Consider the following 27,749-nt stretch of genomic DNA (forward strand, 5'->3'; position numbering starts at 1 on the left):
CCCATAGTTCTCTTTTATATTTAAAGCTTTGAAAGTAAAATTGGTTTTTCCTGTTCTTCCAGTATACTTTTCCATCCACAGATTTATTTATGAAGACTGGGTATTTAATGTTTTTAACTGAGTAGTGCCCCCCTTTTTCAGTCAACATTATAAATACCTTATTTAAGCTATATGAAAGTAAGAAAAAGAAGCTCTAAAATTATGTGGGCAAAGAGGAGAAACATTGAGGCAAACCTTAGGTTTAGATCTAATCTGTTGTGGCTGGGAGTTCACAAACAATTTTTAATAGATCAGTAGCAAATGCATTAAGAATTCCATCCTTGAAATCCGATTTCTTTTAGTCCCATCCCTGAATCTTGCCCTGGAATCTTCTGCTCCATGTCTATATTTGTTTAATTACCTATCTGTATGCAATACTGTGACTCCTTCAAGCACTGCTTTATCAGAGGAATAAAATATTCTGCAATTCCCTCTTCCTCCACTAGCATCACCTGAAATGCCTTTCATATTCTGTCCTTTTCTTCCAAGCTGTCGTTTTGATTACACATGCCAAAAACAATTGTAAAAAAGATACTGCACATGTGAGAGCAGCTCTACGGTAAAGATGCTGTGGGTATGGAGACTGAGGTTATCGGAGGACCTGATAAAGGGATAGATAACCAATTCAGATCCAGTCCATAGGAACAGATATAAACTGACCTGCCACAATGGCATTAGTGAAAAGATTTGTTCATCTGAGTTTGTTCCCTGGTGAATAGATGGTCTTATCACGTATTATTAATAATAGATTACATACATCAATATGAAGGCCTTAGAAACAAGTATGCAAGCATATTATTTCAGTTCACTCTGTATATATAACACTGATATCTGGCTTTACTTGATTTCTTCAGTCAAGTGATCCTTTTGATTTGCAATGGTGACCTAAAGCAAAGCTTTTGGGATTACTTGTGGGAAGGTTCAAGCAACCCCAGCAAGCTTGCTGTTCAGTAATACAGTCTAAGTCACTAGCTAGATTATTCAGTAAGAATACCCATCAGAAACAATTAAAGAAAAAAAAAAAAAAAACAAAACCCAAAAAAACCAGCTCTTCATGCACAGAATGAGTACCTGAACTGTCGCTCACAAAATTTAAAAAATTTAAAAATCTGAGTAATCTTTGCATATAGGAGGAGGTGGTACACTGGTCAAATAACTTGCAACAGGTAGTTTGCTGAAGGGCAAGTCAGAGAAACATAAACCCCAGCTGCAACAAACTAGGCTTTTTTGAAAGACTGTGTGATTACCCTTCCAGAATGACCAGTTTCTGAGGCATTTTGCTAAAATGCTTTGCACAAACAAAACAAACAAAAAACCCAAAAACCCAAGGCAACAGAAAAACAGTTGTTTCATCTATCTGTATTTCTTAGACTACTCTGAAGCATCTGTTGCCCAGAAAAGATAACACAGGGAATTATGTAGTTTCACCCATCTTTCATACTAACCTAGGAAGAAAAGAAACAAAAGTACTTTCTGAGAAGCCATACCAATCTTCCTTTTGGACTGTTGTAGAAGTCTGTTGTAGAGGTCCTAGTTGGTGATTTAGCAGCATCTTTTAGCAAAGACAATACAGCAGCACGGACAGGCAACTCAGATAGTAGGAGCACAGTAGTAATCTATAGGAAGAAAGAAAAAGGTTTTCACAGATTCTGAGATTACATGCCTATCAGTTATTCTAAGTACACGGTAAAGGTTACTATGCTAGGGATTCATATATTTATCAGTTAATCTGTCCCAAAGCCGTGGAAGGTAATTAATGAAAAAGATAGTCAGGCATGGCTTCAGGCAGTAATTCAATATTACTTTAAATCTCTGCATGAGCAAACCTGTGAACCAAAGAGGAAATGCATACTGTACAAGGACACTTGTGTTCTGAAATGTGATCCCCCACGGAGTTTTCAGATGAAGCACTTTTCCAGTGATTAACTCAGTACATTTGAATTTCATTATTTAATGTTTTGGGTGAGTGGTTATTTGTGGTGCACAGAGAGAAAAACAAATTTTCCATGAATAAAATCAGAGTAAAAGGCAGATAATAACTAAGCCATCTCAGGTCACTCAGAGCCCCATTGCTCCTTGCTGACCGTGTGCTCTTATGGCTTTTTTGATAATTGAGACATACTTTTCTTACATTCTGGTGGCAACAGATCCATACTAAGATACATAGAACGTATTTTCCATACTGGTACATCTCTTCCTATAGGGTTCATCAAGGATCAGCAGAGGGAGGCTTTTGGGCTTATCAGAATTTGTCAACGTGTGCGGAAAATGCCCCGGTTACACCAGCTTTTGCAGTGGTACAGCAATCTTCTGCTCCAGGGCCCTGCATGCCAAGTGCAGCCAGGCAACTGAGATCTCATCAATTTCATAAAGGATGAAAGCCCTCAAAGCTGCCTTGCAGGTACAGCAAGGAATATGGTTGGCACACACTTCTCCAGAAGATGACTTGTGGAGAGGCACAGAGTTATTTGTCTCTCTGTCAACCTGTTAGTAAGCAAGAATCAGCTAAGATACATCTAGGGTTTTCATCAAATTAAAATATTGCTCTAGAGAAATCCACTGGATTTATACAGTCTTTGCCAAGAAATTATTTGTTCTGCCCATGCTTCTGGGAAAACAAAATGCCAAGGATCAGATAATGAGACTAGAAATCCAGCAAAGAAATTTTGATAAAGGTTAGATAAAAAGTGAAATCAAATTTCAGAGCTTTGAAATTGTCCCTTTATTGCACCATAAGTCTCTCTGTTGAATTCACTGGGCCCTGGATTTGGTAGGATACACTCCATCAGAATGTCATTTCACCCTCTATCAGAATGTGGTATTTTAAGCTTGTTTATGTTCTTTTAGTTCAGCAGTATTTTCATGGGCTGTCTTTCTCTCTTAGAGATCAAAGCCAAAATTCAGACTGCACTGACAAACTCAATTCTGGATTACATATGGATATGAAATGGTGTTTCTGTACCATGAAACTTTTTCAGCTTTCAAGAAAAATCTTTTCCTGTTCCCTGTTCGGATAAAAATACGGCCTTTTGAAGTTTTACGCAAAACCCCAAAAACTCAGGAGACCCCCACGTTGTCCCAGTTAAAAGCCCGGTGGTCAGAGCTGTCCTCTGCCTCATTTGGACTAAAGACTTGTGCCTAAATTTCCCTCAGCCCAGGGAGCACTATTGAATAAAGGACTGATGAAATCTCTGTCAACCTCTCTATTTTTGGCAGAAGAGTCATGTTAGAAGTCTAATCAAAATCAGCAAATTTGTATTAAAATTGTTATGAAAGAAAAAATCAGACTAATCGAGTTTTTATCAGGACCCTCATTAGAAGCAAAACATGCATTAACCACAGATAATGAGACACTTCAAAACAAACATCAAGAAAATCCCACTCAAACCCAGAAAAGCATCAGCTACATGGATTTCTGCCAGTGGTTCTGACATTCTGGTGTGTAATACCCTTGGCTTCCTAGATCAGTGAACCAACAGGTAGCAACAGTTATATTTTCACATTATAGATAAAGCTTTTCAGATTTTGGAGGTGAATTTTTCAAAGCATTATTACCTTACCTAAGGGCTTCCAAAGTCTGGCACTTAACATACTTTATGTACAAACAAAAAAAAAAATAATTTGACCTTCTGACCTTAACTCCTGAGGAGGTCAGTACTGGAGGAACACCTCTGCCCTCTGCCCGTGTAGCCCCTAAGAAAGCCCCTGCACAAGGCTGTGCCTGGCTTTGCCCCCACTGCACTAATGCAGCACAACAGAGATTTTGTAGGATACCGGTACCCAAGCAAACGAAGGTGAGCCGCCTCTAGATAAGAGCCACATCTGTGTTTAATAAGGTGGTACACAGCAATGTGTTTGTATTCCACACTGCCAGTATTATTTCAGGTGACTTGGGGAAACAGCCCTATATAAGGTTGTAGGCAAGGGATCATGGTACCTGTGTGGAGACAAGAGGAAACATATGGAGAGAGGTGTATGGCAGAGCTGCACCAAAGCCAGGAGGTCAGGAGACCTTCTGAGTGAAGGTCACTGCAAAACTGAGACTGCTGTGCCTTCAGGACTTGGTTTCCCCTTCTGCTTGCAAGCTGAGCGCAAAAGCACTGCACAGGCAGACAGTGGAGTTTTGGAAAAGATGGGATTGCTATTTTGTATTGCTTATAACATGCAAGGCAATTTCTCCATTGTGTCATCCTCATTCCCCGCCCCCCCCCCCTTCCCTTTTCCCCTTCTTCTCTCTTTTTCATTTTCTTTTCTTTTTCCTTCTGTGCACTAGATTTTCAAAGCTGCTCCTTGCAGACCACTGTAGAGAGACTATTACACAGTAACTACACCTATGATTTCCCCCCTTATTGTGTCAACAGTGGATTGGGAAAGCTTGTTCCATCTACCTTACACTGAAAGCTGACATCAGCCACAAGGACTACATGGAGACTTTTGATGAATAAAAGATACATCTAGGGCTTTAAAATCTTTAAGGTTTTTATACACTAGGCGTTTTGACAGTTACATTCAATTCATATTTTTTTAACCTTCAATTAGATACCACATATGCAAGAAAATTTCTTTTTTGAATGAAAGTCATCATACGACACAAGGTATTTAAGCTTTCTGTGACATATTCCAGACCTGGAACCATTGAGCCAAAACTTTTTTAATGTGCAAGTGATGATCAGTATCAATTTGTATCATTCAAACTGTAAATAGACCAAGATAATTGTTTAAATAGAATATTAATTAAAAATACTGCTGCAATTTTAATAAAGGTATTGTTTTTTAATAAAAAATCTGAATGTCAGAGCATAACTATTGCAATGACTGTATATTTTCCACATTGTAAATAAAATACATGTGTGTTAGAACAAAAACTAGAACATGCTCCACATACTTCTTCAGTTGCTGCTTAACATATCTGGAATACATTAAAAATCGCATTCGGTTATAACTCAAACAGTGCACACATCTCATGAAATATACACTCTTTGTACAGAGGACTAACATGTAATCAGAATCACTTTTTCAAAGGGACACATTCACAGTGTGAGTGCCATTGAACCCAGCGATGAACAGACACACCAAATTGTATGTTTGACTTCTACATTAGATGAAAAGTCCTTCCCTAAATTCAACTTCCTTCACTGAGTTGGCATTCCAAACATTATCCTTAGAGTAAGAGTTGCTAAAAGCACAGCTTGCTTTTAATATTTTGTTATGACAGCTTTACTCTACCTGAGGTTAACAACATAAACTGGAATTACAAAATTTCTGTGAATTAATGACAGTAAGAGTTTCCCTTGTTCATAGGCAGCTCATTCACGCCCTTCCAAGTCAGTGACAAAGATTTAATTGACTTTACTAGTGGCAGACCTTTACCCATATGAAACACAGGTTTTGACCCCATCTTTAGAATGCATACATATTCTTGCAGTTAAATATTTCACCACAAAACTTTGGCAAATAGGTTGTATAAAACCACAAAAAATTATCTGTATTTATCTCTCTGGGGCAATTTCTTCATTTAGATGCACAAAGAGCCACAAAAACTATAGGAATTTGTTTATTTGAATAGGAATATGCTTGGTCTCAATTTAAAATCAGAGGCAACACCTAAAAGAAAATGAGACACCAATGTGATCAATCGTACCTTGTTTCTCTTTAGTGCATCTTGGCAACACAGATCAGCGACATGTTCCCCTTTGGGCTTTATTCAGCTTCCTCTGAAAAACAATAAAAGAATCCCAGAGACTCAGTGGTGATCTGAGTTTGGTCATATGATTTCTGAGGTACAGCTAAGAAGTTAGTGCTTCATACAGGGTTTGTTTCTTAAATGTGCATTTGTACTAAAATAAAATCTTGCTGCCACTGTATATCCGTTCAAGCTAAGTACACCTTCAGTTCAATCTTGGGAGCCTTTTTATACTCAGAAGAAATCCACCTTCTTGCCAATAAGATGCAGTAGAGAATAATTCTCTGATTTTTATCAAGAAGAAAGACTAAAACCGCTACAGACTTTGGAAGTCTGGCATAAATATTTATTTGTTCCTTTCAACCGTTTTATTACTTCCTTGCTATTTAACAGCAAGTTCCCTTAACAAAGGGTGCAAGTAATAAAGCGCATTCGTAATAACTGCAAACTTTTAACATTAAGTTGGCAGAAACAATCCATTTTTAATAACAGTCTGTCTTGGTAACCTTGTATTTTGACCCAAGGTGAAAGGTGAAGATTAAATCTCTTCCACCTTTCTGAATGCAGCTGCTGTGCACACAGACTTTAATTGATGTGAGACTTAGCTTTGTAACTCAAGACCATCTCCCGCCTGCAGCACTGAAAACGTGCGATTCAAGGCTCAGTTACTGCTGATAGCAGGTCCCTCCCAGCTGATAGTGTGGACAGGAGAATGAAGTCTTTGTCACTATCTATTCTCCATCAGGGTGACTTTTTTTCTTCTTCATAACTCCAGTATTCAAGTCAGGCCTATAATGGTGGCCTCTCAGCAAGGAATGATATAAAGTGAAACAAACTGAAAAATGACACAAACAACCCACAGGTGACCAAAGTTGTGATGCTGGAGCAGAGACCCGCTTGACACTCACTAGGCAGGGTGTGTGGGAGTTTTTGTGGGGAGAGGGTTTGCACAGATGTAGTTCTTTTTTCTTTCCTTTCTCTTTTGCATCTGAGCACAAAGATATTCCAAATAATAATAAATAATATCTTAATTTTCTCCCCAACTACAAGTACCTGTACATTCAGGAATTATGTTATTGGCCTTGGAGTTATAACAGGTCTAGTTAAGTTATTCTTTAGGATATTTAACCAGATCTTGGGGATCTAAAAACATAGCCTTGACTACTTGAACAATATTCATACTCTTGAGTACTGGCCTAGAAATCCCTCTCTGAAATCAGGGACCAAATCAAGACACTACTTATAGACTGACAGAATGGATAAGATTCCTTGAGCCTTTTCTAAACTTACACCAGATCTACTCATTTGATAGGGTATCTAAAAGCATCAGGAGCTAATCAAAACCATTTTACAATTCTAACTTGAATTTGAATAAACAAATAAAGGCTTGCTGAACTGTGCTGTGCAGTCTTCTCAGAGACTTAAGATATTGCCCTGCGTGAGGCTCTAGTCACAGATCAGCACCTCTCACACATGGCAACCAAACGCACATGCTGAGTTTAGATGGAGGACCAGTATGTCATATACACATTGCACTTATTACTTCAAAACTAAAAGAAATTGATTTTTTGATGTATACTGGCAATGATGAAAATCGTGCAAAAATATTCCCACAATACCACACTAACTTTTTATATACAAGACTATAAAGTTAACATGCATTATATATGCATGATCTAAACAATCTGCATTGTTTGCACTGGAAAAAGAATTTAAAACACCACCACCACTGCACAGAAAAACCCCAGAGCAGAACAAAAGAACAGCATGTGCTTCCTATTTAGTTTTCAAAGTCATATCTTTCTGGCATGTTTACTTATTTCAGAGAAACTTGGCTTCTATCGCTTTGTGATTTTAATTCCAGTATTTGGCAAAATATAATTTTCTAATTGCTGGCTGACTACTGCCTGCCAGGGCCAGGTAAGAAAAGCAGGTCTGTTCTGGGGTTTCCAGAACACTGGATCATCTGCATAACTAGATAGCATCATGCTTAAAGGCTAGTGCAGTATAAGCTATGCTTGAGCTAGGGGGACATTTCTGATGATCTCAAACCACTCCAGTAACCCCCTGAGACTCCAGATGCTTTCACAGAGCAGCATTACCAGAGGATCACCAAGTGCTATAAGGTTTAGTGTATGCAGTTCAGAGAGTGGATTTTTTTTCTTCCCATCCTGAATAAAGCATTTTCATGTGGGAATTACAGACATTTTCTTATAAATCACTCTCAGGTTATGCCCTGTAATTGATTAGCATCTCAAAGGGGAAAATATTAAAACTGAACTTCACACCTCAGAGTTAAGCTCTTGAGACAAGAAAATGAAGATGCCTAAGGATGCTGAGCATTTGCTGAACAGTGCTGGATTTGACAACTTTTTAAGGGCTCCAGGCGATAAATTTGGTTATTTGCATTGTTAATACTTGCATTTTTTGAACAACAGCAGGAACCACGTTGCTGAGGAACCTGGAGCAAGGTCTGTGCAACAGTGGTAGAAATTGTTTGCAAAACTTCATTCCTGTGCAGCTGGTAGGTATGTATCAGCACCAGCTTGCAGTCACAGCTGGAGCCTGACTTCTCCCTGCTGTCCGCTGCTAGTTAGAGAATCATAATTATGACATCAAAGTTATTGCTTCATGAGAAAATATACTTTGGGTTTTCAAAGGCTGTGGTATTTTTGCACAATTATCTCCACTGCATCCTCAGAGCTAACTGCTAATCAATACCTGACAGAATACAGCTATGGATATTTTTTTTCAAAAGGAAAAACGGTACCTTTCTAAAGGACTCTCAGAAGTGTATCTTATATGAAATGTAGCTTACTGTATATATTGATTCTGAATGACTCGCTAATTAAGCACCAGGTTATCTGTTAATAGAATTAATTACAGAATTCATTACACACCTTGAATCATATTGTTATTGGTAGCCTGAAATCTGCTATCCTCCTACATTGCACAGTTGATGATGTAACTTGGTCTAGAGAGGCTAGAGATGGGGGTGGAGTGGGAAACTTAGCATCACTAACCTAGTCCTAAGTTATCACCTGAATCATTATTGTATTAGCTAGTTTCTGGGGAAAAAAAAGAAAAAAAAGAAAAAAAAAAGAGGAGGAAAAGGAGGAGAAGGTGGCAAAAGTAAAATAACTAGGAATAGCTCCTATTTTAAAACAAAAGCTAATCCAGGAAATAGGCCGAGTGCACAGAGACATTAATACATTATTGTCCTGAACTCAGGGTCAAAAGGCAGCCAGCTACAAAGAAAAATTGCGTACCTATAGGATATAATATAGTCCATCTGTCACAGCAGTTTAGCATGTAAAGCCACAGCCCTCTATAGTGTTGTTATGTGACACAAACTAGCTACATTCAGATCAAAAAGTGCTTTTCCCTTCTGTTTTCCTGGGGATATAACACGTTACATGACAAGATTTAGCTCACAAGAGCCCTAGATAATTGTGGTATGTAAAATCAGAATCGACTCACTTCTCCTTTTACTCACACCAAATGGGTCTGCCTCTTGTTTACTCCTTAATTCACCATAGGGAATTAATTTTAGCAAGGAAAAAAGTCTTGAGAAAAAAAAAATGGACCATCAGCTTTTCAGCACAAAAACTGTTGCATGAAATTGGGGGGGGGGGGGGGGGGGGGGGAGGTATTTTTACTATTCTGATTGTACTAACTGCAGAAAATTGAGGCCTCACTTCAGTTTCCATGGACTTGCTCAATTCCATTTCTCCTGATAAGGATCAGCGATGTCTGCTATCAGTGTGTATATATACGCACTATATGTTGCCAAAGAGCAAAATCCCATACAACTTAAATATAACTTTCATATACCTGCCCCTACATCTGTTTATTTGGCTGAGAACATTTGAATTGTTCTTGTAGCTTAGACGATTTTAAGCAACTCACATCACGTCTGAATACCAAGGGCTGTACCAAAACACTGGTACAATGAGACAGCAGTTTTGAAAACGTTAGTCTTGTTCTCTCCAGAGTTCCAAGCCCCTTCTCTGAAATGGGAATGTTTGCTTAATTGCCTATACCTAAAAAGAAAAAGCACTACTGGCAAGTGTGCTCTTAAACAGCTTACAACCCCTACCGGGAGCATTTCTCAGAGCAGCAGACCATACCACCACCTGGTCATGTGTGTTGCACACAGCCTAAGACAGGAGTATTTGGACCTTGCTGCTCATACACGCTGCATTTGCATCAGTAAGTACAGGAGATACTGAGAAAAGAGGTACATTGCCATCTGCTCCACTATTCTGGCCGGTACAGCCAGGTTTATAGGTCCTACAGAGGCAGAGACATCTCCCTTCCAATGTGAGCAATAAACAGAGTGAAAGACATTTCAGACAGAGACTTCGAACAAGGCATCACAAAGCGTGGAAGAAGTTGCCAAGGGGAAGGTTAATTATGAGACTTAGGGAGTTGTTATTGGGTTTGATAGGCTAGAAGTAGAACTTGAGGTCCTTCCAACTCATTAAACAATGTCTTCCAAGGAGGCCTAATTGAATAAGATTTGAGATTATTATTGTAGGATCTTCTACTGAACCTTACTGCCTCACAGATCCTATAAGAGGTCAAAAGGACTCAAAGGAAGACAACTGCAATTAAGAGTATTTATTAATGATCAGAATAGCACAAGTAGACCGTGAGGCTTCAGTGGGACTCACAAGCACCTAAGAAATAAAAATGTAAATTTGACATTATTGTGCAGATTCAAAGTTACTTGTGAGGCAGACAGAAACAAACACACGCTCTTTCCCAGGAAAAATCATTGGTGAACAAAAAAGAGACTAAATGTAAAGACCAGATGTTGTCTATAAATGTGGCTCTGTATGAAATAAAATCTGTCAGTTTAACCTAATAAAAAGCACTTCTCAGAATTTCTTAACCCTGAGATAAAACATGTATGATACAGAATATGAAAACTTCCAGCCAATAAAGCATTGGTAAATTTCTTGTATATCAAATTAATTTGGCTACAGAATTATTTACTATGCAATACAGTGTGAACTAAACCCTCTTTATTCATCTCATGGACCCAAGTCGCCAGATTAATTTAAATGCTTGTCTCTCAGTGGGAGTTGTCTGCTTAAAGTACTTTTGAGGATCTGGGCTATGGCTCTCAGCTCTTCATTGACTTAAAAAATGTGGTGTGGCTGCTTTATGCAGAAAGGGACTTTGACCCAAAACAGCATCTTTGTAAGAGGATTAGAAAAATTCCATTCTTTTAATGACTGGCTAGATGTTTGCTCTCCTTTACTTAATACTCTTTGTCTGTTATTCTTAATTATCAGCATAAATGCTTTAAACCAAAGTTGTAAGTAATCTGTCATTTTATCCAGGGTTTTGTTAAACAGTTCTTTTGGAATGATCTGATTATTGATTTCTTTAGGAGGCCATTCAGCTAAATTCCCATGCTTGCCTGTATAATGGCACCTCTGCCGCTTCTGGGGGGTTCCACCAGGACCCATGGTGCTGAGTTTACCTTAGCACTGGCCCAGGCAAATCAGGAGCTTTGCTGGAGGGGTAGATATACTTAGGACTGCCAGGAAAGACCGACACAAAACTTATTTTCTGATATTAACGTTACCTAGCAATTTGTGCCACAATTTATTTATTTGTTTTTGTTCTAAACACTAATGTTTTCCTAGTGCCCTGATAAAGATGGGAATTTTTCCCCCTAAATTCCTATATAGGAATCAACTCCCGTGGATCCTAAGTATTTTAAAACTAGGCTCAGACATCAGCACCTAACATAGCTCCTTAAAAATCCTGGCTGAGGACTAAATTTCACCCTGCTAATATAGTCCTATGTTACAGGGTAGTGTGTGACAGCAGGCCTTTTCAAACAGCTAAGATGTATTTTGTAATTTAGAAAATGACTCTGAGGAACCATTTGTCAGTTTAATGAAAATTTGAAACTACAGGTTTACATAATAGAATTAATTGTAATGGCTCTGCTGGAATGATTTCTTTCAGATGGGTTATTTGAAGGATTGAAAGAGGGATTTCACAGCTGAAAGAAAGAAAGGATTTATCCTAAGACCCATGTAAGCAAGACACGTTTAAATTTCATAATACAGTGTCTTTGACTCTGTGGGACTATTGTTTTCACATATCTTGAGATGTAGGAGATACTTCTATTCAGAAGTCTATTCAAGAATACTTTGAAAAAATTTGGTGCTCTCCTAATGCAGGTGTTCATCACCCACAGATGGCAAAGGAGTGAGTACATTTACTTATTAAAACGTGACCTTATAAAGTTACAAGGAGTTACATGGAGTTGTGCTACATCCCTGCCAAGATGGAGTTATAGAGCAAACAGAAAACCTGTTTCTAACATGGGAATGATTAAGGCATCAAACAGGTGAGATAGATGAAAAAATTACAAAAAAATATATATATATATGTCACCCAGGAAGCTGCAGTGAACCATCAGCCTCTCAATTCAAAACATCATTTCACAACAGGGATGGTGACTTTACGGGAGAAAAAACATCTTGATAATCCCATATGCAAGTTTGCTCTTGAGGTCCTGAAACAGCATCATTATCAGCAGTATCTTACACCTTTCATTGCTCAATATCAGCTCCTGAGCACACTGTGTCTGCATGTGCCTGTGAGTGGGGACTATGTACAATACTTTGGGTTGGGGCTCCCCCTACCCCCATGATCATTCCCATTCAGTCCTTCAGATAGAAGGTAATTTCCATTCCTCATTTCATTTCTTTCTCCACAGTTGGAATGATTTCGTCAGCCATTTTCTGGGGAACAAAATTATTTTGTATTCTGACAATTCCACCCTAGCATCCACCCCAGTACCAGAGCCATGTTAACATCAGGTCCCAGAAACTGTTTCAGATAAACATTGTTACGAAGCAGAAAAACAAATGAGTTTGATTCCATATGGCTTCCACTCTCACCGGTGACTTCTTGGCCAGTAAGCTGTGCCCGGGACTGGAGAGCGGCTCTTAACAGACAGGAACAAATTACACGGCCACAGATGCAAAAGCGCATCTGATGCACTGAGAAAAGGAGCAGGTGGGATGAAGGTCCCAAAGCTCTGACCAAAATTTCAACAAATAAACAGCAACAGTAGATAGTGTGACATGTGTAAAGGGTGAGAAGCAGCACAGTTTGACATCTTTGCCATAAGGGCTAGCTGGGCCAACTGACAGCTCATATCCTTCCCTCTCACAGCTGCAGTTACCATATTGTACCCATTCTTTCCCTAAAATACTGCTGAGTATTCAATATGCAAACACTGCCATTTCAAATCATGGCAAGAAGTACTTTTTTAGTGCATGGACTATGTAGGATATTTAAACATAAAATTTAATATTGTTACAGGACTAATTCCCCACCCCTTAGTTTGAAACCTCGTCCACCTTGCATAGACTCCAATTCAACTATGCAAATATATTTTCCAGGATGTGCAGCTATTGCTCTGTGTCCTGTTGTAATGCAACTGCCAATGTGTAAAGTAAGGTGTTTACTTGCCTTCTGCTACTTAGGCTATAATTTTCTGGGGGGAGGTGGGGGGTGTACAGAGAAAATAAAAAAAAAAAAGGTTAACCCACCTTTCTGAACTAGAAGCCTAAAGTGTTATTATGGTCATAACAACACTAGAACTATAAGAAATGTAGCCATCTCCACTGTATGATTTAAAACAAAAACATAATTATCATTGTCTTCTGGTAGCTAGGTAGATAATTATGCATTGCATTTGTGCCACTAGTAATACTACACAATTTGTTCCAAATCTGTTATTTGACAAGTGTCGGAAAGCACAACCAGCGGCTGGTATTTAAGGGAGTGTCTTGGGAACTGCCATAAGATAAATAGATGTCAGTGAATCCTTAGCCCCAAAGGCCAAACTACAGAAGCTGAGCAGGGTTAAGTGCCGCATACTTGCCAACCTGCAAGCCACCTGCAGCTTCCTCTCACAGCAGCAAACAGCAGTGCTCAGCAAACCTCAACTGCACAGAAAGCATATAAATGTCCAACCTGTTTTCCCAGAAGGGTGGAAAATACTGATTTGAAGTAGCATAACAAAGTGATAATAATAAGATGTTATCTCCTCGGCACAGTTCTGCAGCTAAGGAGGGAATTTTCGGTTCAGCTGCCTTCTATGGGAAAAAAAGGTTGCCTCTTAGATTACAATTTACCCTGTAATACTTTGTTTATAACATTTCTCCACCCTCCATGCCACCCAGACTGAAAGAGAGTTCATGACACTTTTGATGTGTATTTTACAAAGAGTGCATTTTAAATAAGCCAGGGAGGTTAACTCAAGATCCTTTAATCCCAGCATATATCTTTGTTAAGGAAACCTAGACCAAACCATTGAAAGCCCCAGCTAGAAAGCGGGTTTGAGTAAACCCCTCACCCTGAAAAAGCCCTCTCAGACCAAATTCAGTGAGGTACATTCAGATTCTTTCTGCAAAGAAATAAACTCAGTGGCTGCCGAGGGGACTGTGCCCCGGTCAGCAGGGGCTGTGTCTCCTCTCCCCCGCGCAGCAGCAAAGGGTGCTGTGCCTTCGTGGGTTTGCTGAGCCTTCTGGGTGCCTTGGGTGTCCTGCCTTCCTCCTGCTTCCAGCACATTCCCGGTGTGCTGCCCTGCAGAGGAGGGCATGGGATCTGGAGACGAACAGCAGGTCTGACAGTGGAGCATCCCCTCCCCATCAGGCAGCTCTCTGACAGGAGGGCTCACAAAGATACACAGGCACCTTTGATCAGGATTGACTGAAATTAATTAGACCTGTCCCTCTTCCCTATCTCTTTGTAGTATAATGTTTTTTCACTTAGTTAAAGGACATCAATATTTATGCATGCAAGTAGGTGCTGCCCTAGTTGACCTAGGTTGATGTCGACCCTAAGCCCTGAAAAAACAACCCATTTTGGTTACAAACGACCTCCCTTACCTTCACTGACAGTTAAACGTATGTCTTCTGTTCACAAAGTGAAAATGACTGGGCTAACGGGCTGTCCTACCTGGCGCTGTTGTATCTCTGCCTGAAGAAGGGGTTTTAGAGCCACCAAACATTCCACTCTAGTTAAAGTGCTCCTTGGATCCTTAGAAATCTCAGCGTTTCCTCCTTCAGTATTTGCCTTCGTTTTGGAGCCATCAGTCCCAGAGCAGAGCAAGGCATTACTGCACAGTGAGTGGAAATGTTTTGAGTCTCCAGTTTAGTTACTCTGCAATGTTTTGTTTTTTATAGAGCAAAGTACCATGAAGACTGAAATAGGTAGCAGGCAATGAAAGTGAATAAACACCTGCTTATACAAAGGACCTTGTAAATTTATGTTTAGTTTTGAAAAAGAGGAGTGTTTGTTTGCCAAAACCAAAAACAAATTGGCTTGTGCAGAACGGAGACTTTTTTTTTCTTTTAACTAAAACCTAAAACATTTTAATAAAAACATCACCTTACTCGTAGAAATGTTTGTTTTCCAAAAAAAAGATCCAAACCCAGTTTTACTGTCCTTGATTTGTGATTTCCCGCCCCACACACACACAGGCTTGCTCATTTTTCTCTGAACTATAGTGAAAAGACATTTTAAAGTAAATACAAGTCACAACCCAGAACTGAATCTAGTGATCCAGCACAACCAAACCAACAGCTCATAAAAAGGTTTTTCAGTCCTCATTAGAAAGTCCATTTTTAAAGCAATGACATGTTCTGTTATGTCAACCTGAAAAATCCAACAGTGGAGAAAGCAGTAAATATCTTCAGCAGTATATAAAATATGATAAAATAGCTGGTGGAGGAATTTATCAACCTTTTGAAGGTTTTTGGAAAATGAGTGGAGCTAAAGTAAACTGCAGTCTCTACCTGCAAAGAAACCTGAATTCCTAGAAATATTTGCATGCCTATAGGCAAGACCTTATCCTCTGCTCTGGGCTTGGTAATTTTCTCCATTGCAAATGACATGCTGTCAAGATAAGATAGTAAATTTTCAAGATAGCCTTTTGTGAAGTACTGATTCAGTCTTTAATTAATTAAAATGTTTTTAGTAATCCAATTTACATATCACTGGAAATTTGGCTTGGTCTTTTTACATTTTGTTTCTCCTAAGAAATGTCACTGGTTTGCTGTGACTTATTTTTTTTATTGGGACAACTTCTAATGAGTTTTGCTTTCCAGTAATTTTGCATTAACATTATTTTGTGGTTTTCCAGAACCGATGGAAAGTGTTTACAGTAACAAAATACTACCCACTTAGAGTTGTTTTTTCTGTCTGGAAGTTGTGTGCCTCATCACATTTCACACAACCCCTAAGATTAGCAAAGGCCAGACTCCTCGCAGAGCCAGGAAACCCAGGAGAAGCTCAGGGTGACGATTCCCGGCGTGTGGCCCTCCTGACAGGTGTGCAGCAGGGAAAAAGGCCGTGATAACTTTCTCAGGGTTGCAGATTACTTGCTGCCGTTTGCCAGAAGCATTAAGAAATGGCATCACAGTTCCTCCTGCAAACCAAATTAACCTGCCTGCGATGTGATTTACAGGAAGGGTTCATAAACACTAAACACCACAAATAGACAGCAGGGCAGAGGACTTCGGTTTCAAAATGCAGAAAAGGCAACAAACATGGACCTGAGCTAAAACAGCTCCCTCCATCCCCTGCCTTCTCAGTCCCTGCTCAGCTGTGGCAGAACACAGCCTAGGGGAAAAGCAAGAAAAAACAAAAAAGGCCAAAAGTTCCAAGAAATCCTATTTAGAAAGCTGTTCTTTCCGGTGCCAAATACCCAGTTTTAGGAGCAAAGCACAGTGGTCCAGCTAAGTTTGAGGATTTTTGGACCCACATGTGGTAAAGTTGGAGAACACCTTGGATGAGCTGCACAGGGCAGGATAGCTCCAGGGAGGAGAAGAAGCAGAGGCAGGGAATGGACTATGCCATTTTGATACTACCATGATTTTTGACAGCCACTTCTATCATACCAGACTGAATTTCTTCTGATACAGCATTACTGGAAGGACGGCTCTCTGAGATGTTAGGATGACTTAAAGACTGAAGAAAAAATGAAAATATCTGCATTTCTTGCCATAGTACCTGAATCTTTTCTGCGTTTGCAGTTGTGCCAGGGTTTAGGCTCCAGATGTTCCCGGTCTGTTGACCTGTTCTGGGTCACCAAAGTCCTATGTGCACAAGACACCATTGTGCATAGGTCACACAGAAACTGAGCAAGTCCTGTTTGGAATGGGCCTTTGCAATATCTGACCAGAGCCACTCAAAACTTGAATCATTGTATCAGATATACATCCTGTATCCAATGATAAAGAAATAGCCCCCCAGATTTCAGATAATACCTGTGATTCAGTAAGCCTTCTTTCATAGGAAATAAAGGTTCCCAAAAGTCAAATACTCAAGACTAAAGTAAAAATTTTCACAAGAGCACTTACCAGGAGCATTTGCTTTTCTTTAATTTTAGTGTGCCTCCACTTTCACTTGGGGGTCTGTGTGTGGCCTTCATCTAAGTTCTGCCTTTAGAAATGCAAACAGAATTTAAAATATTTGTTAGTTAATGATTCCCACTGTCTTTTTAAAATAAAAACACACATATCCTCTGTGGAAAAATGACAAATTCATGTTTGCATCAATGATATTTCCTCCCTGCCTCACCCCCTCCCCCCTCCAATCCTTCAAGGAATATTGTCTAAATACTCTCCAAGGATTTTCCCTGCTCCTGGCATGCATATGAATCTCCTATTAGTGTCACTGAGAGTTATGTCTGCATATCGCAAGAACAGATACCTAAATAATTCATTAGGCCCTACACCCAAGTATGTTTCCCTTGATGAACAGTTACTATCAACATTTGTAGAAAGGTCCATTTCTAAATATTTTTAGAAACTAACCAACTGTTTCAGTTATTAAGACTGCTTACAGTGCAAGTGACTTAAACCAGAGAAATGCGGGCAGCACTGATTCCTGAAGATTTTCTACAGCAGCATCAGTTACTGATGCTGACACAGGAAAAATATGAGGAAAAGGCAATCAATGGGGCTACATTTTGATTTGACTTAATTCATTAATATTTGAAAACAAGTAAGACTGGTTTACCCCAGGGACTGGTAATAGGATACAAGCCTTTCACCTCTAGGTCAGCAGTTCAAAGCCAACTTTGGTCGGTACTGACTGAAAGTCATTACTATCTATCTCAACACTCTTCAAGAGTATATGTAAAATAAGTTGGTGGTCTCTGTTTATTTCCTAATGGCTAAGGCCCTGATTCAGCAAAGCTCTTAAGCATGCACTTAATGAGAAGCAGATGTTTAAATCCTTTTGAATTTGAACATCTGATTACAGTTAAGCACGTTCTTAACAGCCTCACCAGCATGGGCAGGCTGGAGCATACACTTAGGAAGCTTTACTAAGAGCCTCAGTGTGCCGGCTCATCAGTTGTTTGTGCACACGCAAACAGAGGCAACAAGCAAGCAAGCCCATTTCTCCTTCCCCCAAATATTACTCACACGCTAGTACTGTGTGCTAAAGATGGCACAGGCATGAGAATAAGACTATCAGCTGTAGAAGAGTTCCCCTTTTCATTCACCCATATTAATGGGACAAGGTGAGGGAAAAAATAAAATATGTTTGAACTGTCATTATAAAGCAGAATATAAGGCCACAGAACTGTACTGCCTTTCTTGCTCATCAACCTAGCAGCTTTCACAAGTATGGAATGTGCTTTAAAAAGGAGTAGAATAGAAACGTGGCATTTGCACAGCCTTCCTGGTGCTTATTCATGCATGCGCTGTGCTAAAAATGTGTGCTTATATGAATCTAGTCTGGAAAAATGGAAGCCTCAAAGCCCAGCCATGTTCAGTATTTATCTATAGATCAAACTCATTTCTTATAAGATAAGGCATTTCAAAGGGGTAAAAAGTTATTTGGGAATTTAATGTTTTCAGTTCTTGTACTTGAAAATCATTAGGACTGGCACATGGGTAGTTTTTAAACACTGCTGTTGAAGCCATCATCTCTCCTACTAGATTAAATACCTTCTAAGATTACCAGTGGATCAGATTTTGTTTTGCTTCTTTTAAAGAGAATTGTATTCTGGGACTTTTCCATGGTGCCGCTGCTTATTGTCTTGCATGATCAAGGTCAACTGCTGTGAAATTAAAGCTAGTGTTTCAAACCACAGCAGGCTGAGAAAACCACCATTTCAATACCACGACTGTGATGTTAGTAAGGCAAATAGAATTTCATCGGTTACAAGCGCTACTCCCTGTCCCGAAAGACCTTTGCAATGCTCTTAGTTGTACAACCCAGTAAGTACTCTCACAAAGAAGTGATGGTCCCGGTTTTGCCCTGCTTCAGTTGAAATCAGTGGACTGAATTATATCACGGAACTGAGATCAACATCTAGTGCAACATTTGGTAAATCTTCTGGCAGGTTTTCGCTTGAATAACAAAGAGATAGCCAGCAATCAAATTGGTTCATAATGAAATGATCACACCCAATTTCCTGCAGCTTAAGCAACAGTTTGCCAAGTATCTAATCTCAGAAGATTTCTATCTCACAGAACCTTGGGTAAGGTTTTGATAAACATCCTTTACTATAATGAATGAAACCACTGAAGTCTATTAAATTTACCCATTGCTAGTGGAAAATCAGCCCAAGAAGTCATCATTAGCCAAATGTTTGGCATGACTAAGAACTCCTCAGCCTGCAGGAATTCTCAGAAAACACTTCCTAGAGCATGAGTGCTTGCTCTTCTTCTGGAACAATCAGAAAAGGCTATTCCAGAAACCCTTTCCTCACTTGATAACGGGATGTTCCATGATGATCCCAGTACGGGGACTCTAGTGCTTTGTTAGGCTCTCCAAGACAAGCCTTGAACTCTTGTGTTTCAAACACACATGCGAAATTAATTTGCTTCTTTCTCTAATTGTAAGGTACCTACAGTTTTGATTATGATGACTATATTATTATACAAACATGGTAATTTCAACTCTGATTTCAAAAAAAAATTACATTGGCTGCTTTTTGGTTTTTCATTAGTTTTTGGTTTTTCAGCCTGTGATTAACCACCGAGTTTTGTAAAACACGTTTAAGTAGAATGCAAATAGGTGCCTGCCATCATGACCGAACTGAGAAACAAATCAATATTCAGCCAAGCGATGCAACAGTTTTCCTTACATTTTGCACAGTTCTGTGCTGTTTACTAGGAGAGCTCCATAACTTTGTGAAAGGAGTTCATATTTCTCTGGGATATTATTACTGTGCTCTGGGGCCAGAGCTCTGCTTATGGTCCTTTGTTCCAAGAACTTTTTTTTTTTTTTTTTTTAAGTCATAGTAGCCACAGGAAATTTCAAGTACCACCAAGACACACTGATGATAAATAAATGTTTGGAGCTGCCTTTCCTTTTCCTCCCCCATTTATGGAAGAGCTTTATCTACTATGACAGTAACCACTAGCAGAACCAACTTTATTCCAGTTGTGTAGTGTACATTCAACTTTGCTGAAAACAAAGGGGAGGTCCTGGTTCATTATTTAAAATGCAGTGACTATAATTTAAAGTAGAAAAGAAAGCATAACAATAGGTGCTCAATAAAGGAAACACCTGCTTTTCGTTTTCCTGTAACATTCAAATGAAGCAAATTAAATAACCTAATTGAGGACAAAAGTTTAAATCCAGGTTAGAAATCTGAGCCATGTTACACTGTCTTAGACTGACAAGCAGGATAACTGCACGTTTGATTCAATTTTTGGTGGTTCTAATTAAGTTTAAGAACTTGAATGGAAAGTATGCTGTTACCTGTTAGCAGTCCCATGATAGAATTTCTCACTGCAAGTGTATCATACCAAGGTGGTTTTGTCACTTGTGTAACAGAACCGCCACTTAGACTAGATGAAGGACTTACTGGATAAGGTCTATGCGAAGATCTGTGTGGCACAGTGGAGTGCTGCAAAACACACTCAAGCACACTGAGATAGGTGCAGGCACGGTTTGGCCTAACCAGCTATGCTGACAAATAGCATGCACCAGCCTGATTCCAGCTTGATGCCAGCAGGCTCCCCAGGAACAAGTTTAGTTTACCTACACAGCTCTATATGGCATCACTTAGCTTTCAATAAGATGCCAGCAAGAGCTGTACCTTGGGGAACTCCAGCATCCTTAAACACGGTTTCCTAACAACACCAAAATTGTTGAGATCTGAGATCTGAGCTTTTAAAGCAGAAGTAATTAAGACAGATAAAGCATGAGATGAAAAGCCATTCAAGTACACACTGGAGCCAAAAGGCTGAAGAACAAAGGAGCCACACTTCCCAACTTCCAAACCAGCACACGGCGTGCTGGAGCAATTGACCTTTGCTGGTATTTCCTCTGAATTACATCCAGCCCATGCTCCAGAAGCTGGTCACAGGGCTGGAGGCAGAGAGAAGTTCATGTGCAGGAACCTCCTTAGCTTGTGGAGGAACACTGGGGCTCCTCTGCAGCTGAGCACGCTCCTGAAACTGCAACAGTGACAGCACAGCCAGCAGTGAAGTAACGTGGCAATTAGACCACTGGTTCCCCCAGCAGTTTGCCCCCACAAGCAACGAGTGGTCCTGCAGTCCTGTGGCCTTGGGCTTTGCAATGTGGCAGGGGCAGCCAGGAAGGTGGCTGCAGCCCTGCAGAGCTGGATGCTTGCTGATGCCACTTCCTTGGCCAGGGAGGAGAAAGAGGCAGACTGAAGCGCAACACCGTGGATTTGTGCAAACCTCACAGAAGACTCTTGCAAAACGCAGTTTGCTATGCAATTCTCAGGGTTGAATGCCGTGCAGTCAGAAAGTTACACACTTATGAGCTAATCCTTCGCTGTTTGGCGATAGGTTTCATGTTCTCTGTGCTTTCCTTTCTGCTAAGTGGGGATGGTGAGAGAAAAACTATTTTTACCTCAGAGATGCGTTTTTCATGTTTATGAGGGGATACCCCAAAAATGGCAAATTTCCAACAAAAAAAAAAAAAAATGTACATCAGTAGTCCTTCCCTCCCTCCTTCATAAAATTTGGACAATTTTCAAACATAATGAAATGTGGAAAAGATTTAGGTGTGAGAAGTTTTGCCTTTCATTAAGAATATCTTGCATGACATTAGCTGGGAATAACACAGTTCTGTGTGTTTTTCTTGGAAAGCCAAAGTTCATTTACTACAAACCCCTGAAGACAACACCTGTGCACTCTCCCACCTCACTCCTATCCTTCAGCTTCCTCCAGAAGTTTCCAGACCCCGGATTCTTCTGTTGGATGTTTTTCACAGGGTTTCTGGGACCTGATTAGAAAGGGACTCCCCTTGCGAGAAAGTCTTTTGGGGATCTATGGAGGGTTGGCCAGCATGCAGGGACTTCAGCCAAGGTGTTAAAAAAAACATCAAGCCAATGTTGCAAGCACAGAGTTGTTCTCTGATAAGAATCCACGTTTCTTAAGCAGGAAGGCATTTATGAAAATGACACTTTTAGGCAAGTTTTCTATTTGAACGCTTAACCAACAATATTTTACAAACAGGCACTTGTAACTTAAGCTGACAGCCAGGGCTCGGAAAGAAATCTCTTTCATCTGTTTCTGCCAGTCTTCCAAGTAATATCTGCAAATGGAGCATGGGGACAACATATATTTCAAAAGGTTTTATTTCAAAGCTCTTGCCTTTCTCCTGCCTGTTGGATCACCTTTACCAATAAAACAGGCTGGATGCACAATGACTATCAGTACTGAGAGAGTCAGGCAGTTACCATACACCCCCATAAACCTAGATTTTTCTGATGTTTGAGTATATCAGCAAAGAATGGTAACCCCATTAAATAAAAGCAATGAAACCCTAAAAAAACACCCAGCAAAAACACAGCATTAGATTTCATTCTCTGGGTTCTCAGAAAATAACAGCTTACTTAGATATATTAATAAATTCAAAGAATCTCGCCAGGCTCGCTTTGTGTTCAACATTATCAGAAATCTCTACATAGACCAGCTCTAGGGCTGCAATCAGCTCAAGGGATACAAGCAGGTATGACTACACAAGATTTCCAAATCAACTTTGAAGATTCAATAAGGATCTCATCCGAAGCCTACTGAAGTAAATGGAAAAAAATAGTCTTATATCTTACTTTAGACCTATTCAGTTTGGATACAGTTCAGAGAAGTACTTTTATTTGGCAGCTGATGTAAACTAAACACATTAACCTATCATTAGAAAAAAAAAAGAAAAAAAAAGGTGCCAGAATAGATCTATATAAGGCTAAATCTATGAAGTATTGCTTTATGGTCTGTCTAGCTGAACACCTTAACAGCGAGGTAAAAGAAATTTTTGGTTGATTTATTCATATAGAGTGGCAATTAAAATCTGAATAAAAATCTGATCTTATCCTTTTTTTCATTTATAGCAACAGATAAGTGCAAGTCTGCAAATAAGTAATGACTCTAGTGAAATTAGCGAGGTTACACATAGTGCTGTTCCCAACACTATTTTTTTTTTAATTGCTATTCTGTGACACTTTTCTTCTGTTTGTAAAGGAACAAAGAATTTATCACATTAATGAGATAAAACTCCATGAACTCATTCATACCTTACTTGAATATTTGTATTTTAATGGCTAAGTATAACAGAAAAATTATTCTTAAACCACAGCACAGTATTAATTGCTAATTAGTTTACCATTATGACTGGAATGCTTTCTAGCATTCTAAGTCAGTTTTAATCCATATAAACAGCCAAGGAATGCTCTATCTCAAAACATGTAATTATAGGGGATTATATTATACCTCCAGCATTTTGGTAAAAGCTTGTAATACCAGTCTGCTTGGGATTTCATACAAACAAGAAAAAAAAAAAGCAGCTCATTATCACTACAGCACATTCACCATTTAGTGGCTCCCATTTTATTTTTAGATTCAGAGATACAGGCTTTATGTCACACAATTTTTCTCCTACCTTCTCCTTTGCTCAAGTCATTCCTAAAACAGATAATTTAGCAGAGCTGGTATTTATTCTCAAAATGTCTAAGACAATTCCTGTACATCACTACCATAGGTGCTACTTTTATTTTAAATAGGGTTACAGGTAAAAAGAAAACCTAAATAAACCAACAACACACAACTTTGGTTTTGCCAAGACTTAAGTGGTTGTTATATGGATTGATTGCTGGCTAAAGGACAACAGATTTAAGTGCTAATCACGCTTACAAGTACCATGATTCTTTCAGACTGAGCTCAATTTAAATTGAAGAAGCTCACTCATTGGCGTTCACCTTCTTTTTGAAGAGAAATAACTGTCTGAAGCATTTATTGTAAGGGATCTCAGACACTGAGCTATAAACAAGCAGGAGACTAATTTCATTTTCCTTTCTTGGGAGCATTTACTAGCTTGAGATAGAGAGATCTCCTCAAATATCTGAAATTTTGGGGCTCTGGGCAACTCTCTGCGTTCCACCGGGCTGTTCTCAGTGAGGGCAGGTGGCTGCATGAGGACCCCAAAGGAGAAAAGTGAGACAGGGCAGGGCGAGTGGCCACTGGGGGACAGCAGAAAGGAGAACTTCCCTTCCCTTTTGTCCTGCAGCCACTCAACCCATTCCTTTATTTTAAGATTTGTAACAATGCAATTTCCCTTCAAGTTGAGTCCTGGATTTGCCTAAGCCGATGGTGAACCCATGAGTTGCTGACCCTGCTGACAGACCAGCCAGCAGCTCCTTCCTTGCTCTGATGGTGGCCTCTAGCTTCCAGCTGCACGCCACAGCACTCGGTGTCTTGCTTTTATACACCCTCTTCTGCACACCCGGAGCTGGGCTGCCTTCCACCATCTCCCCCAGGGTTCACAGTATTTCTTTACTCTGTTTCATGCCTGCAGGAAACAACCAGGGTTGTTCTTGCTTTTCTGGGAAAAGCAGTAACTCTGTTTTGCAAGGGAAGTAGACTTAGCCCGCATCGATCCTAACAGGCTCTGCCGCCCTTTGATGGTTGCTAGCTGCTCCTGCAGGCTCACGGGAGCATCCACTTGCTTCCTGGCTGCCTTTGGACCTTCTTGAAATGGTAAACTGGATTGCCTTTCTCCCCAGCCAGCCCTCAGGATTCTCAATGACCCCACTAGTGAAAGCCTTGACTTCAACATTCACAGTTGGATCAAGGCTTTTCAAGAGGTCTCTTTTTCCAAGCCCTTTAGAAGGCATGCGTTTGACAAGATAAGGTCAATGTTTTGCAATAAATGGATACCGTCACCTTTTCCTACAAGCTGACCAGTGAACGAGCTGAGATAGTCTGAATTTTAGGCCCTGTTCTTTCCTTTTCAATTTAACCAAGGCCATGGAAAAACTTCCAGACTGATGGTTTGAAACACAGATTTCTGGTGATGTTTTTAAATCCAAGTCTTTTGCACTTTGGCAACACATTGTCGTTTTCACTTAATTTTCCTGACAACTTGCCAATAAAGCCAAAAGTCTGTGTAGCAAAAGTGAGTTAAAATGCACCTTTCTCATCTAAAGAAATGACATCTGCTGTTCTAAAGATAACTTGTTATTTCTCACAGGAACAAGCTATTAAATATCCAAATCTTGTTTGTTGTCATCAAAACCTTGGAAAACAACAATAAGCTGACTTATTTGGAAAAAACAGTTTGTTTTTGAAGCTCATGCTTAAAGAAATGCAAGATCCTGCCCTCTCTGCTCTGCTCAACACAGAAGTTTTGATTTTGAATCTTTAAGTAATTCCAGCATTAAACGTGACAAATTTAATTCCAAGTAGTTTCTTTATCCTGTGAGTCATTCAGCTTCTCTCATGAAATGAGCTTTACTGATTTCAAATTTTTCTGTTTCGTAAACATGCTCATCATTTTCCTGTTAAAAATCAACACTCTACAAATGGATCATACAAGGACTACCTGCCAACTGACTCACATCCCAAGAAAAAAAAATATTAGAAGGGTTTAGGTGATTTTTTTTCGGGGTTTTTTAATCCATTAAGTTAAACCAGAGGAAAATCCTTACAATCTAAATCAGTGGAGATTTAGTGCAAGTCTGTGAATTTAGTTGGAAAGCATTTTTTTAAGCATTTGACAGATTAAATTTCTCAATATCAACAAACCTTTAATGTCACTTAAGTACTGGAAATAGGGTTTATTTGTCTTACGGACGAATAAAGCTCTCTCCCAAGCACTGGATTTCATTCTTTGTCAAATCAGTGTCTTAGCTGTACTGAGTGGATAACAAGGCATGCATTTAATACATAACAATCAGAGTCATGAGACACTGAAAGTTAATTATAATGTAGCAGAGTTTAAGGGTCAGGATTACCAGGCTAGGATTACTTGTCAGTAGGAGTAAAAAGACCAGGGAAGAAGAGGTCCATCACAGTAAGGTAATAAAGGAGGGCATTAAAAGGACATCTGTGGAGACTATGCTTCCTCTACTTTTGGGGGTTTTTTTTAATACAAGGAAAAATCTGATTTTGACTATTGGCCCCAGGTATCTAAAAATCAGAGAAAGTTATTTGATTTTTGAACTTCAAACTTTGTGTTCTTTAACTTAAAAGCTTTAACTTTGCATACTTTTCTTTTTCTGGCGTCGGTTAAGCACACTTTCCCTCTCACATTAGTTCCATTCCAGCTTTGTGCTATGAAAGGAAAAACTCTATGGAAAGAACATAGTGCCTTGACTGTCCCTATATACTGCAAATAAAAAAACAGAACAAGCTGAGTAGCACTTGGGACTAGATACAAACTGAATACATGTTATAAAGAGAAACAGACCGTACCAACTATAGTCTGAAGTGATATATCTATCATTTTCAGATATAATCCATTTCCATGCCGTCTTAGTTGCATTTATCATATGAATTGCTAAAAATTAGATTTTGCCAGCAAAGAAAAAAAATCAGAAGAAAGGTATTTGTCTTGGCTTATCCAGAGACCTTCAGCTGTTTGTGCTCAGGGAGCAAAGCTATTTAACATGGGCCTGGTCCTCAAGACTGTCCTCAGTTTTATATTCATTCCCTACTCTGGAAAATTTTCCAGTTGACTTCAGTGGATACACTTTTGCTGAATTTTAAGTTTAACTGAGAGCCAGTGCTGAAACTCTTCTGCACATGATTACTGTTAGTAATCAACCTCCTTAAAGGCAATGAGACTATTTACTTGAACTGTCTTAACTTTTCTTCGTAACCTTGAACAAAGTTATTAACCATGAGGTCAAGAGCCTTTGATAATTCATCAAAGAGGAAAATATATGCTTCAGAAACCTTTTTACCACCCCCAAAACAAATAAAGGAAATGTAACTGGCTATGCACTAGCTACTTTAAAATATCTGTCATGGTATCCCTGAGAAATGTGGGACCAATGACAGCCTTAAAAAATAAACCTTTCTTGCATACATGAGATATGCAGAATCTCTGTGATTTGTTGCTATTTCATCAAACCATTCCCTAAAGTACACACATGCTGCTATTCCTATTCCTAGCCTCCATGGTTAGATTGCTGTTAGCCAAGTTTCCAAAATAAAATATGAAGTTCCTACAACAGACAGAAGTGTCCAGTAACACAGTGCAGTATAGTTAGAGATTAAACTAGTCAGTAAATAAAATAATACATTGCTTATTAGTTACAGGACGGGTAAAGCCAAGCGCAAGAGGTAGGTAGGATCAGCGCACTGCTGGCAGACACCGTTAAGCTAGCGTACAGCGCTAAGTAGGACAACAGCAACTAAAATCAAAGGTTCACAAATTGGCAGGACACATTCTTTTGTTGCACAGAGTCACTGGTTTTCGAAGGGTGAAATCCAAGCCGTGTTGAAGTCACCAGGAAAAGTCTCTGTGAGCCAGGACTTCACCTTAATAGAAAGTAATTAACCTCACTATTCCTGCCAAGAATTTGGGTCTGTGGGCACCAACCTATTAAGCCACAGAACTCGTCTATGCTACAAGAACAGCCGTTGCAAAAATGTGCAATGGCAGGAAGAAAGGTTGCCCTGGCGATGTTTGGACACTGTTGTTTTTGCATGATTATATAGGAAAGCGTCTCCTTTTCCAAGCCAGTATCAATGATAATCAGCAG

General features: G+C 39.5%; 1 long non-coding RNA gene across 1 annotated transcript; it reads right to left on the bottom strand.

Annotated features, from left to right (window-relative positions):
- Nucleotides 1-1,532: 1,532 nt before the first annotated feature.
- LOC119155976 lies at nt 1,533-17,214 on the bottom strand. The gene is made up of 3 exons (XR_005106939.1): nt 17,131-17,214; nt 5,681-5,753; nt 1,533-1,655 (listed from the first exon to the last, which is right to left on the bottom strand). It is a non-coding gene; the product is annotated as an uncharacterized LOC119155976 (long non-coding RNA).
- Between the last annotated feature and the right edge of the window lie 10,535 nt (nt 17,215-27,749).

This window comes from Falco rusticolus, chromosome 12, assembly GCF_015220075.1.
Source record: "Falco rusticolus isolate bFalRus1 chromosome 12, bFalRus1.pri, whole genome shotgun sequence".
NCBI classification, from domain to species: domain Eukaryota; kingdom Metazoa; phylum Chordata; class Aves; order Falconiformes; family Falconidae; genus Falco; species Falco rusticolus.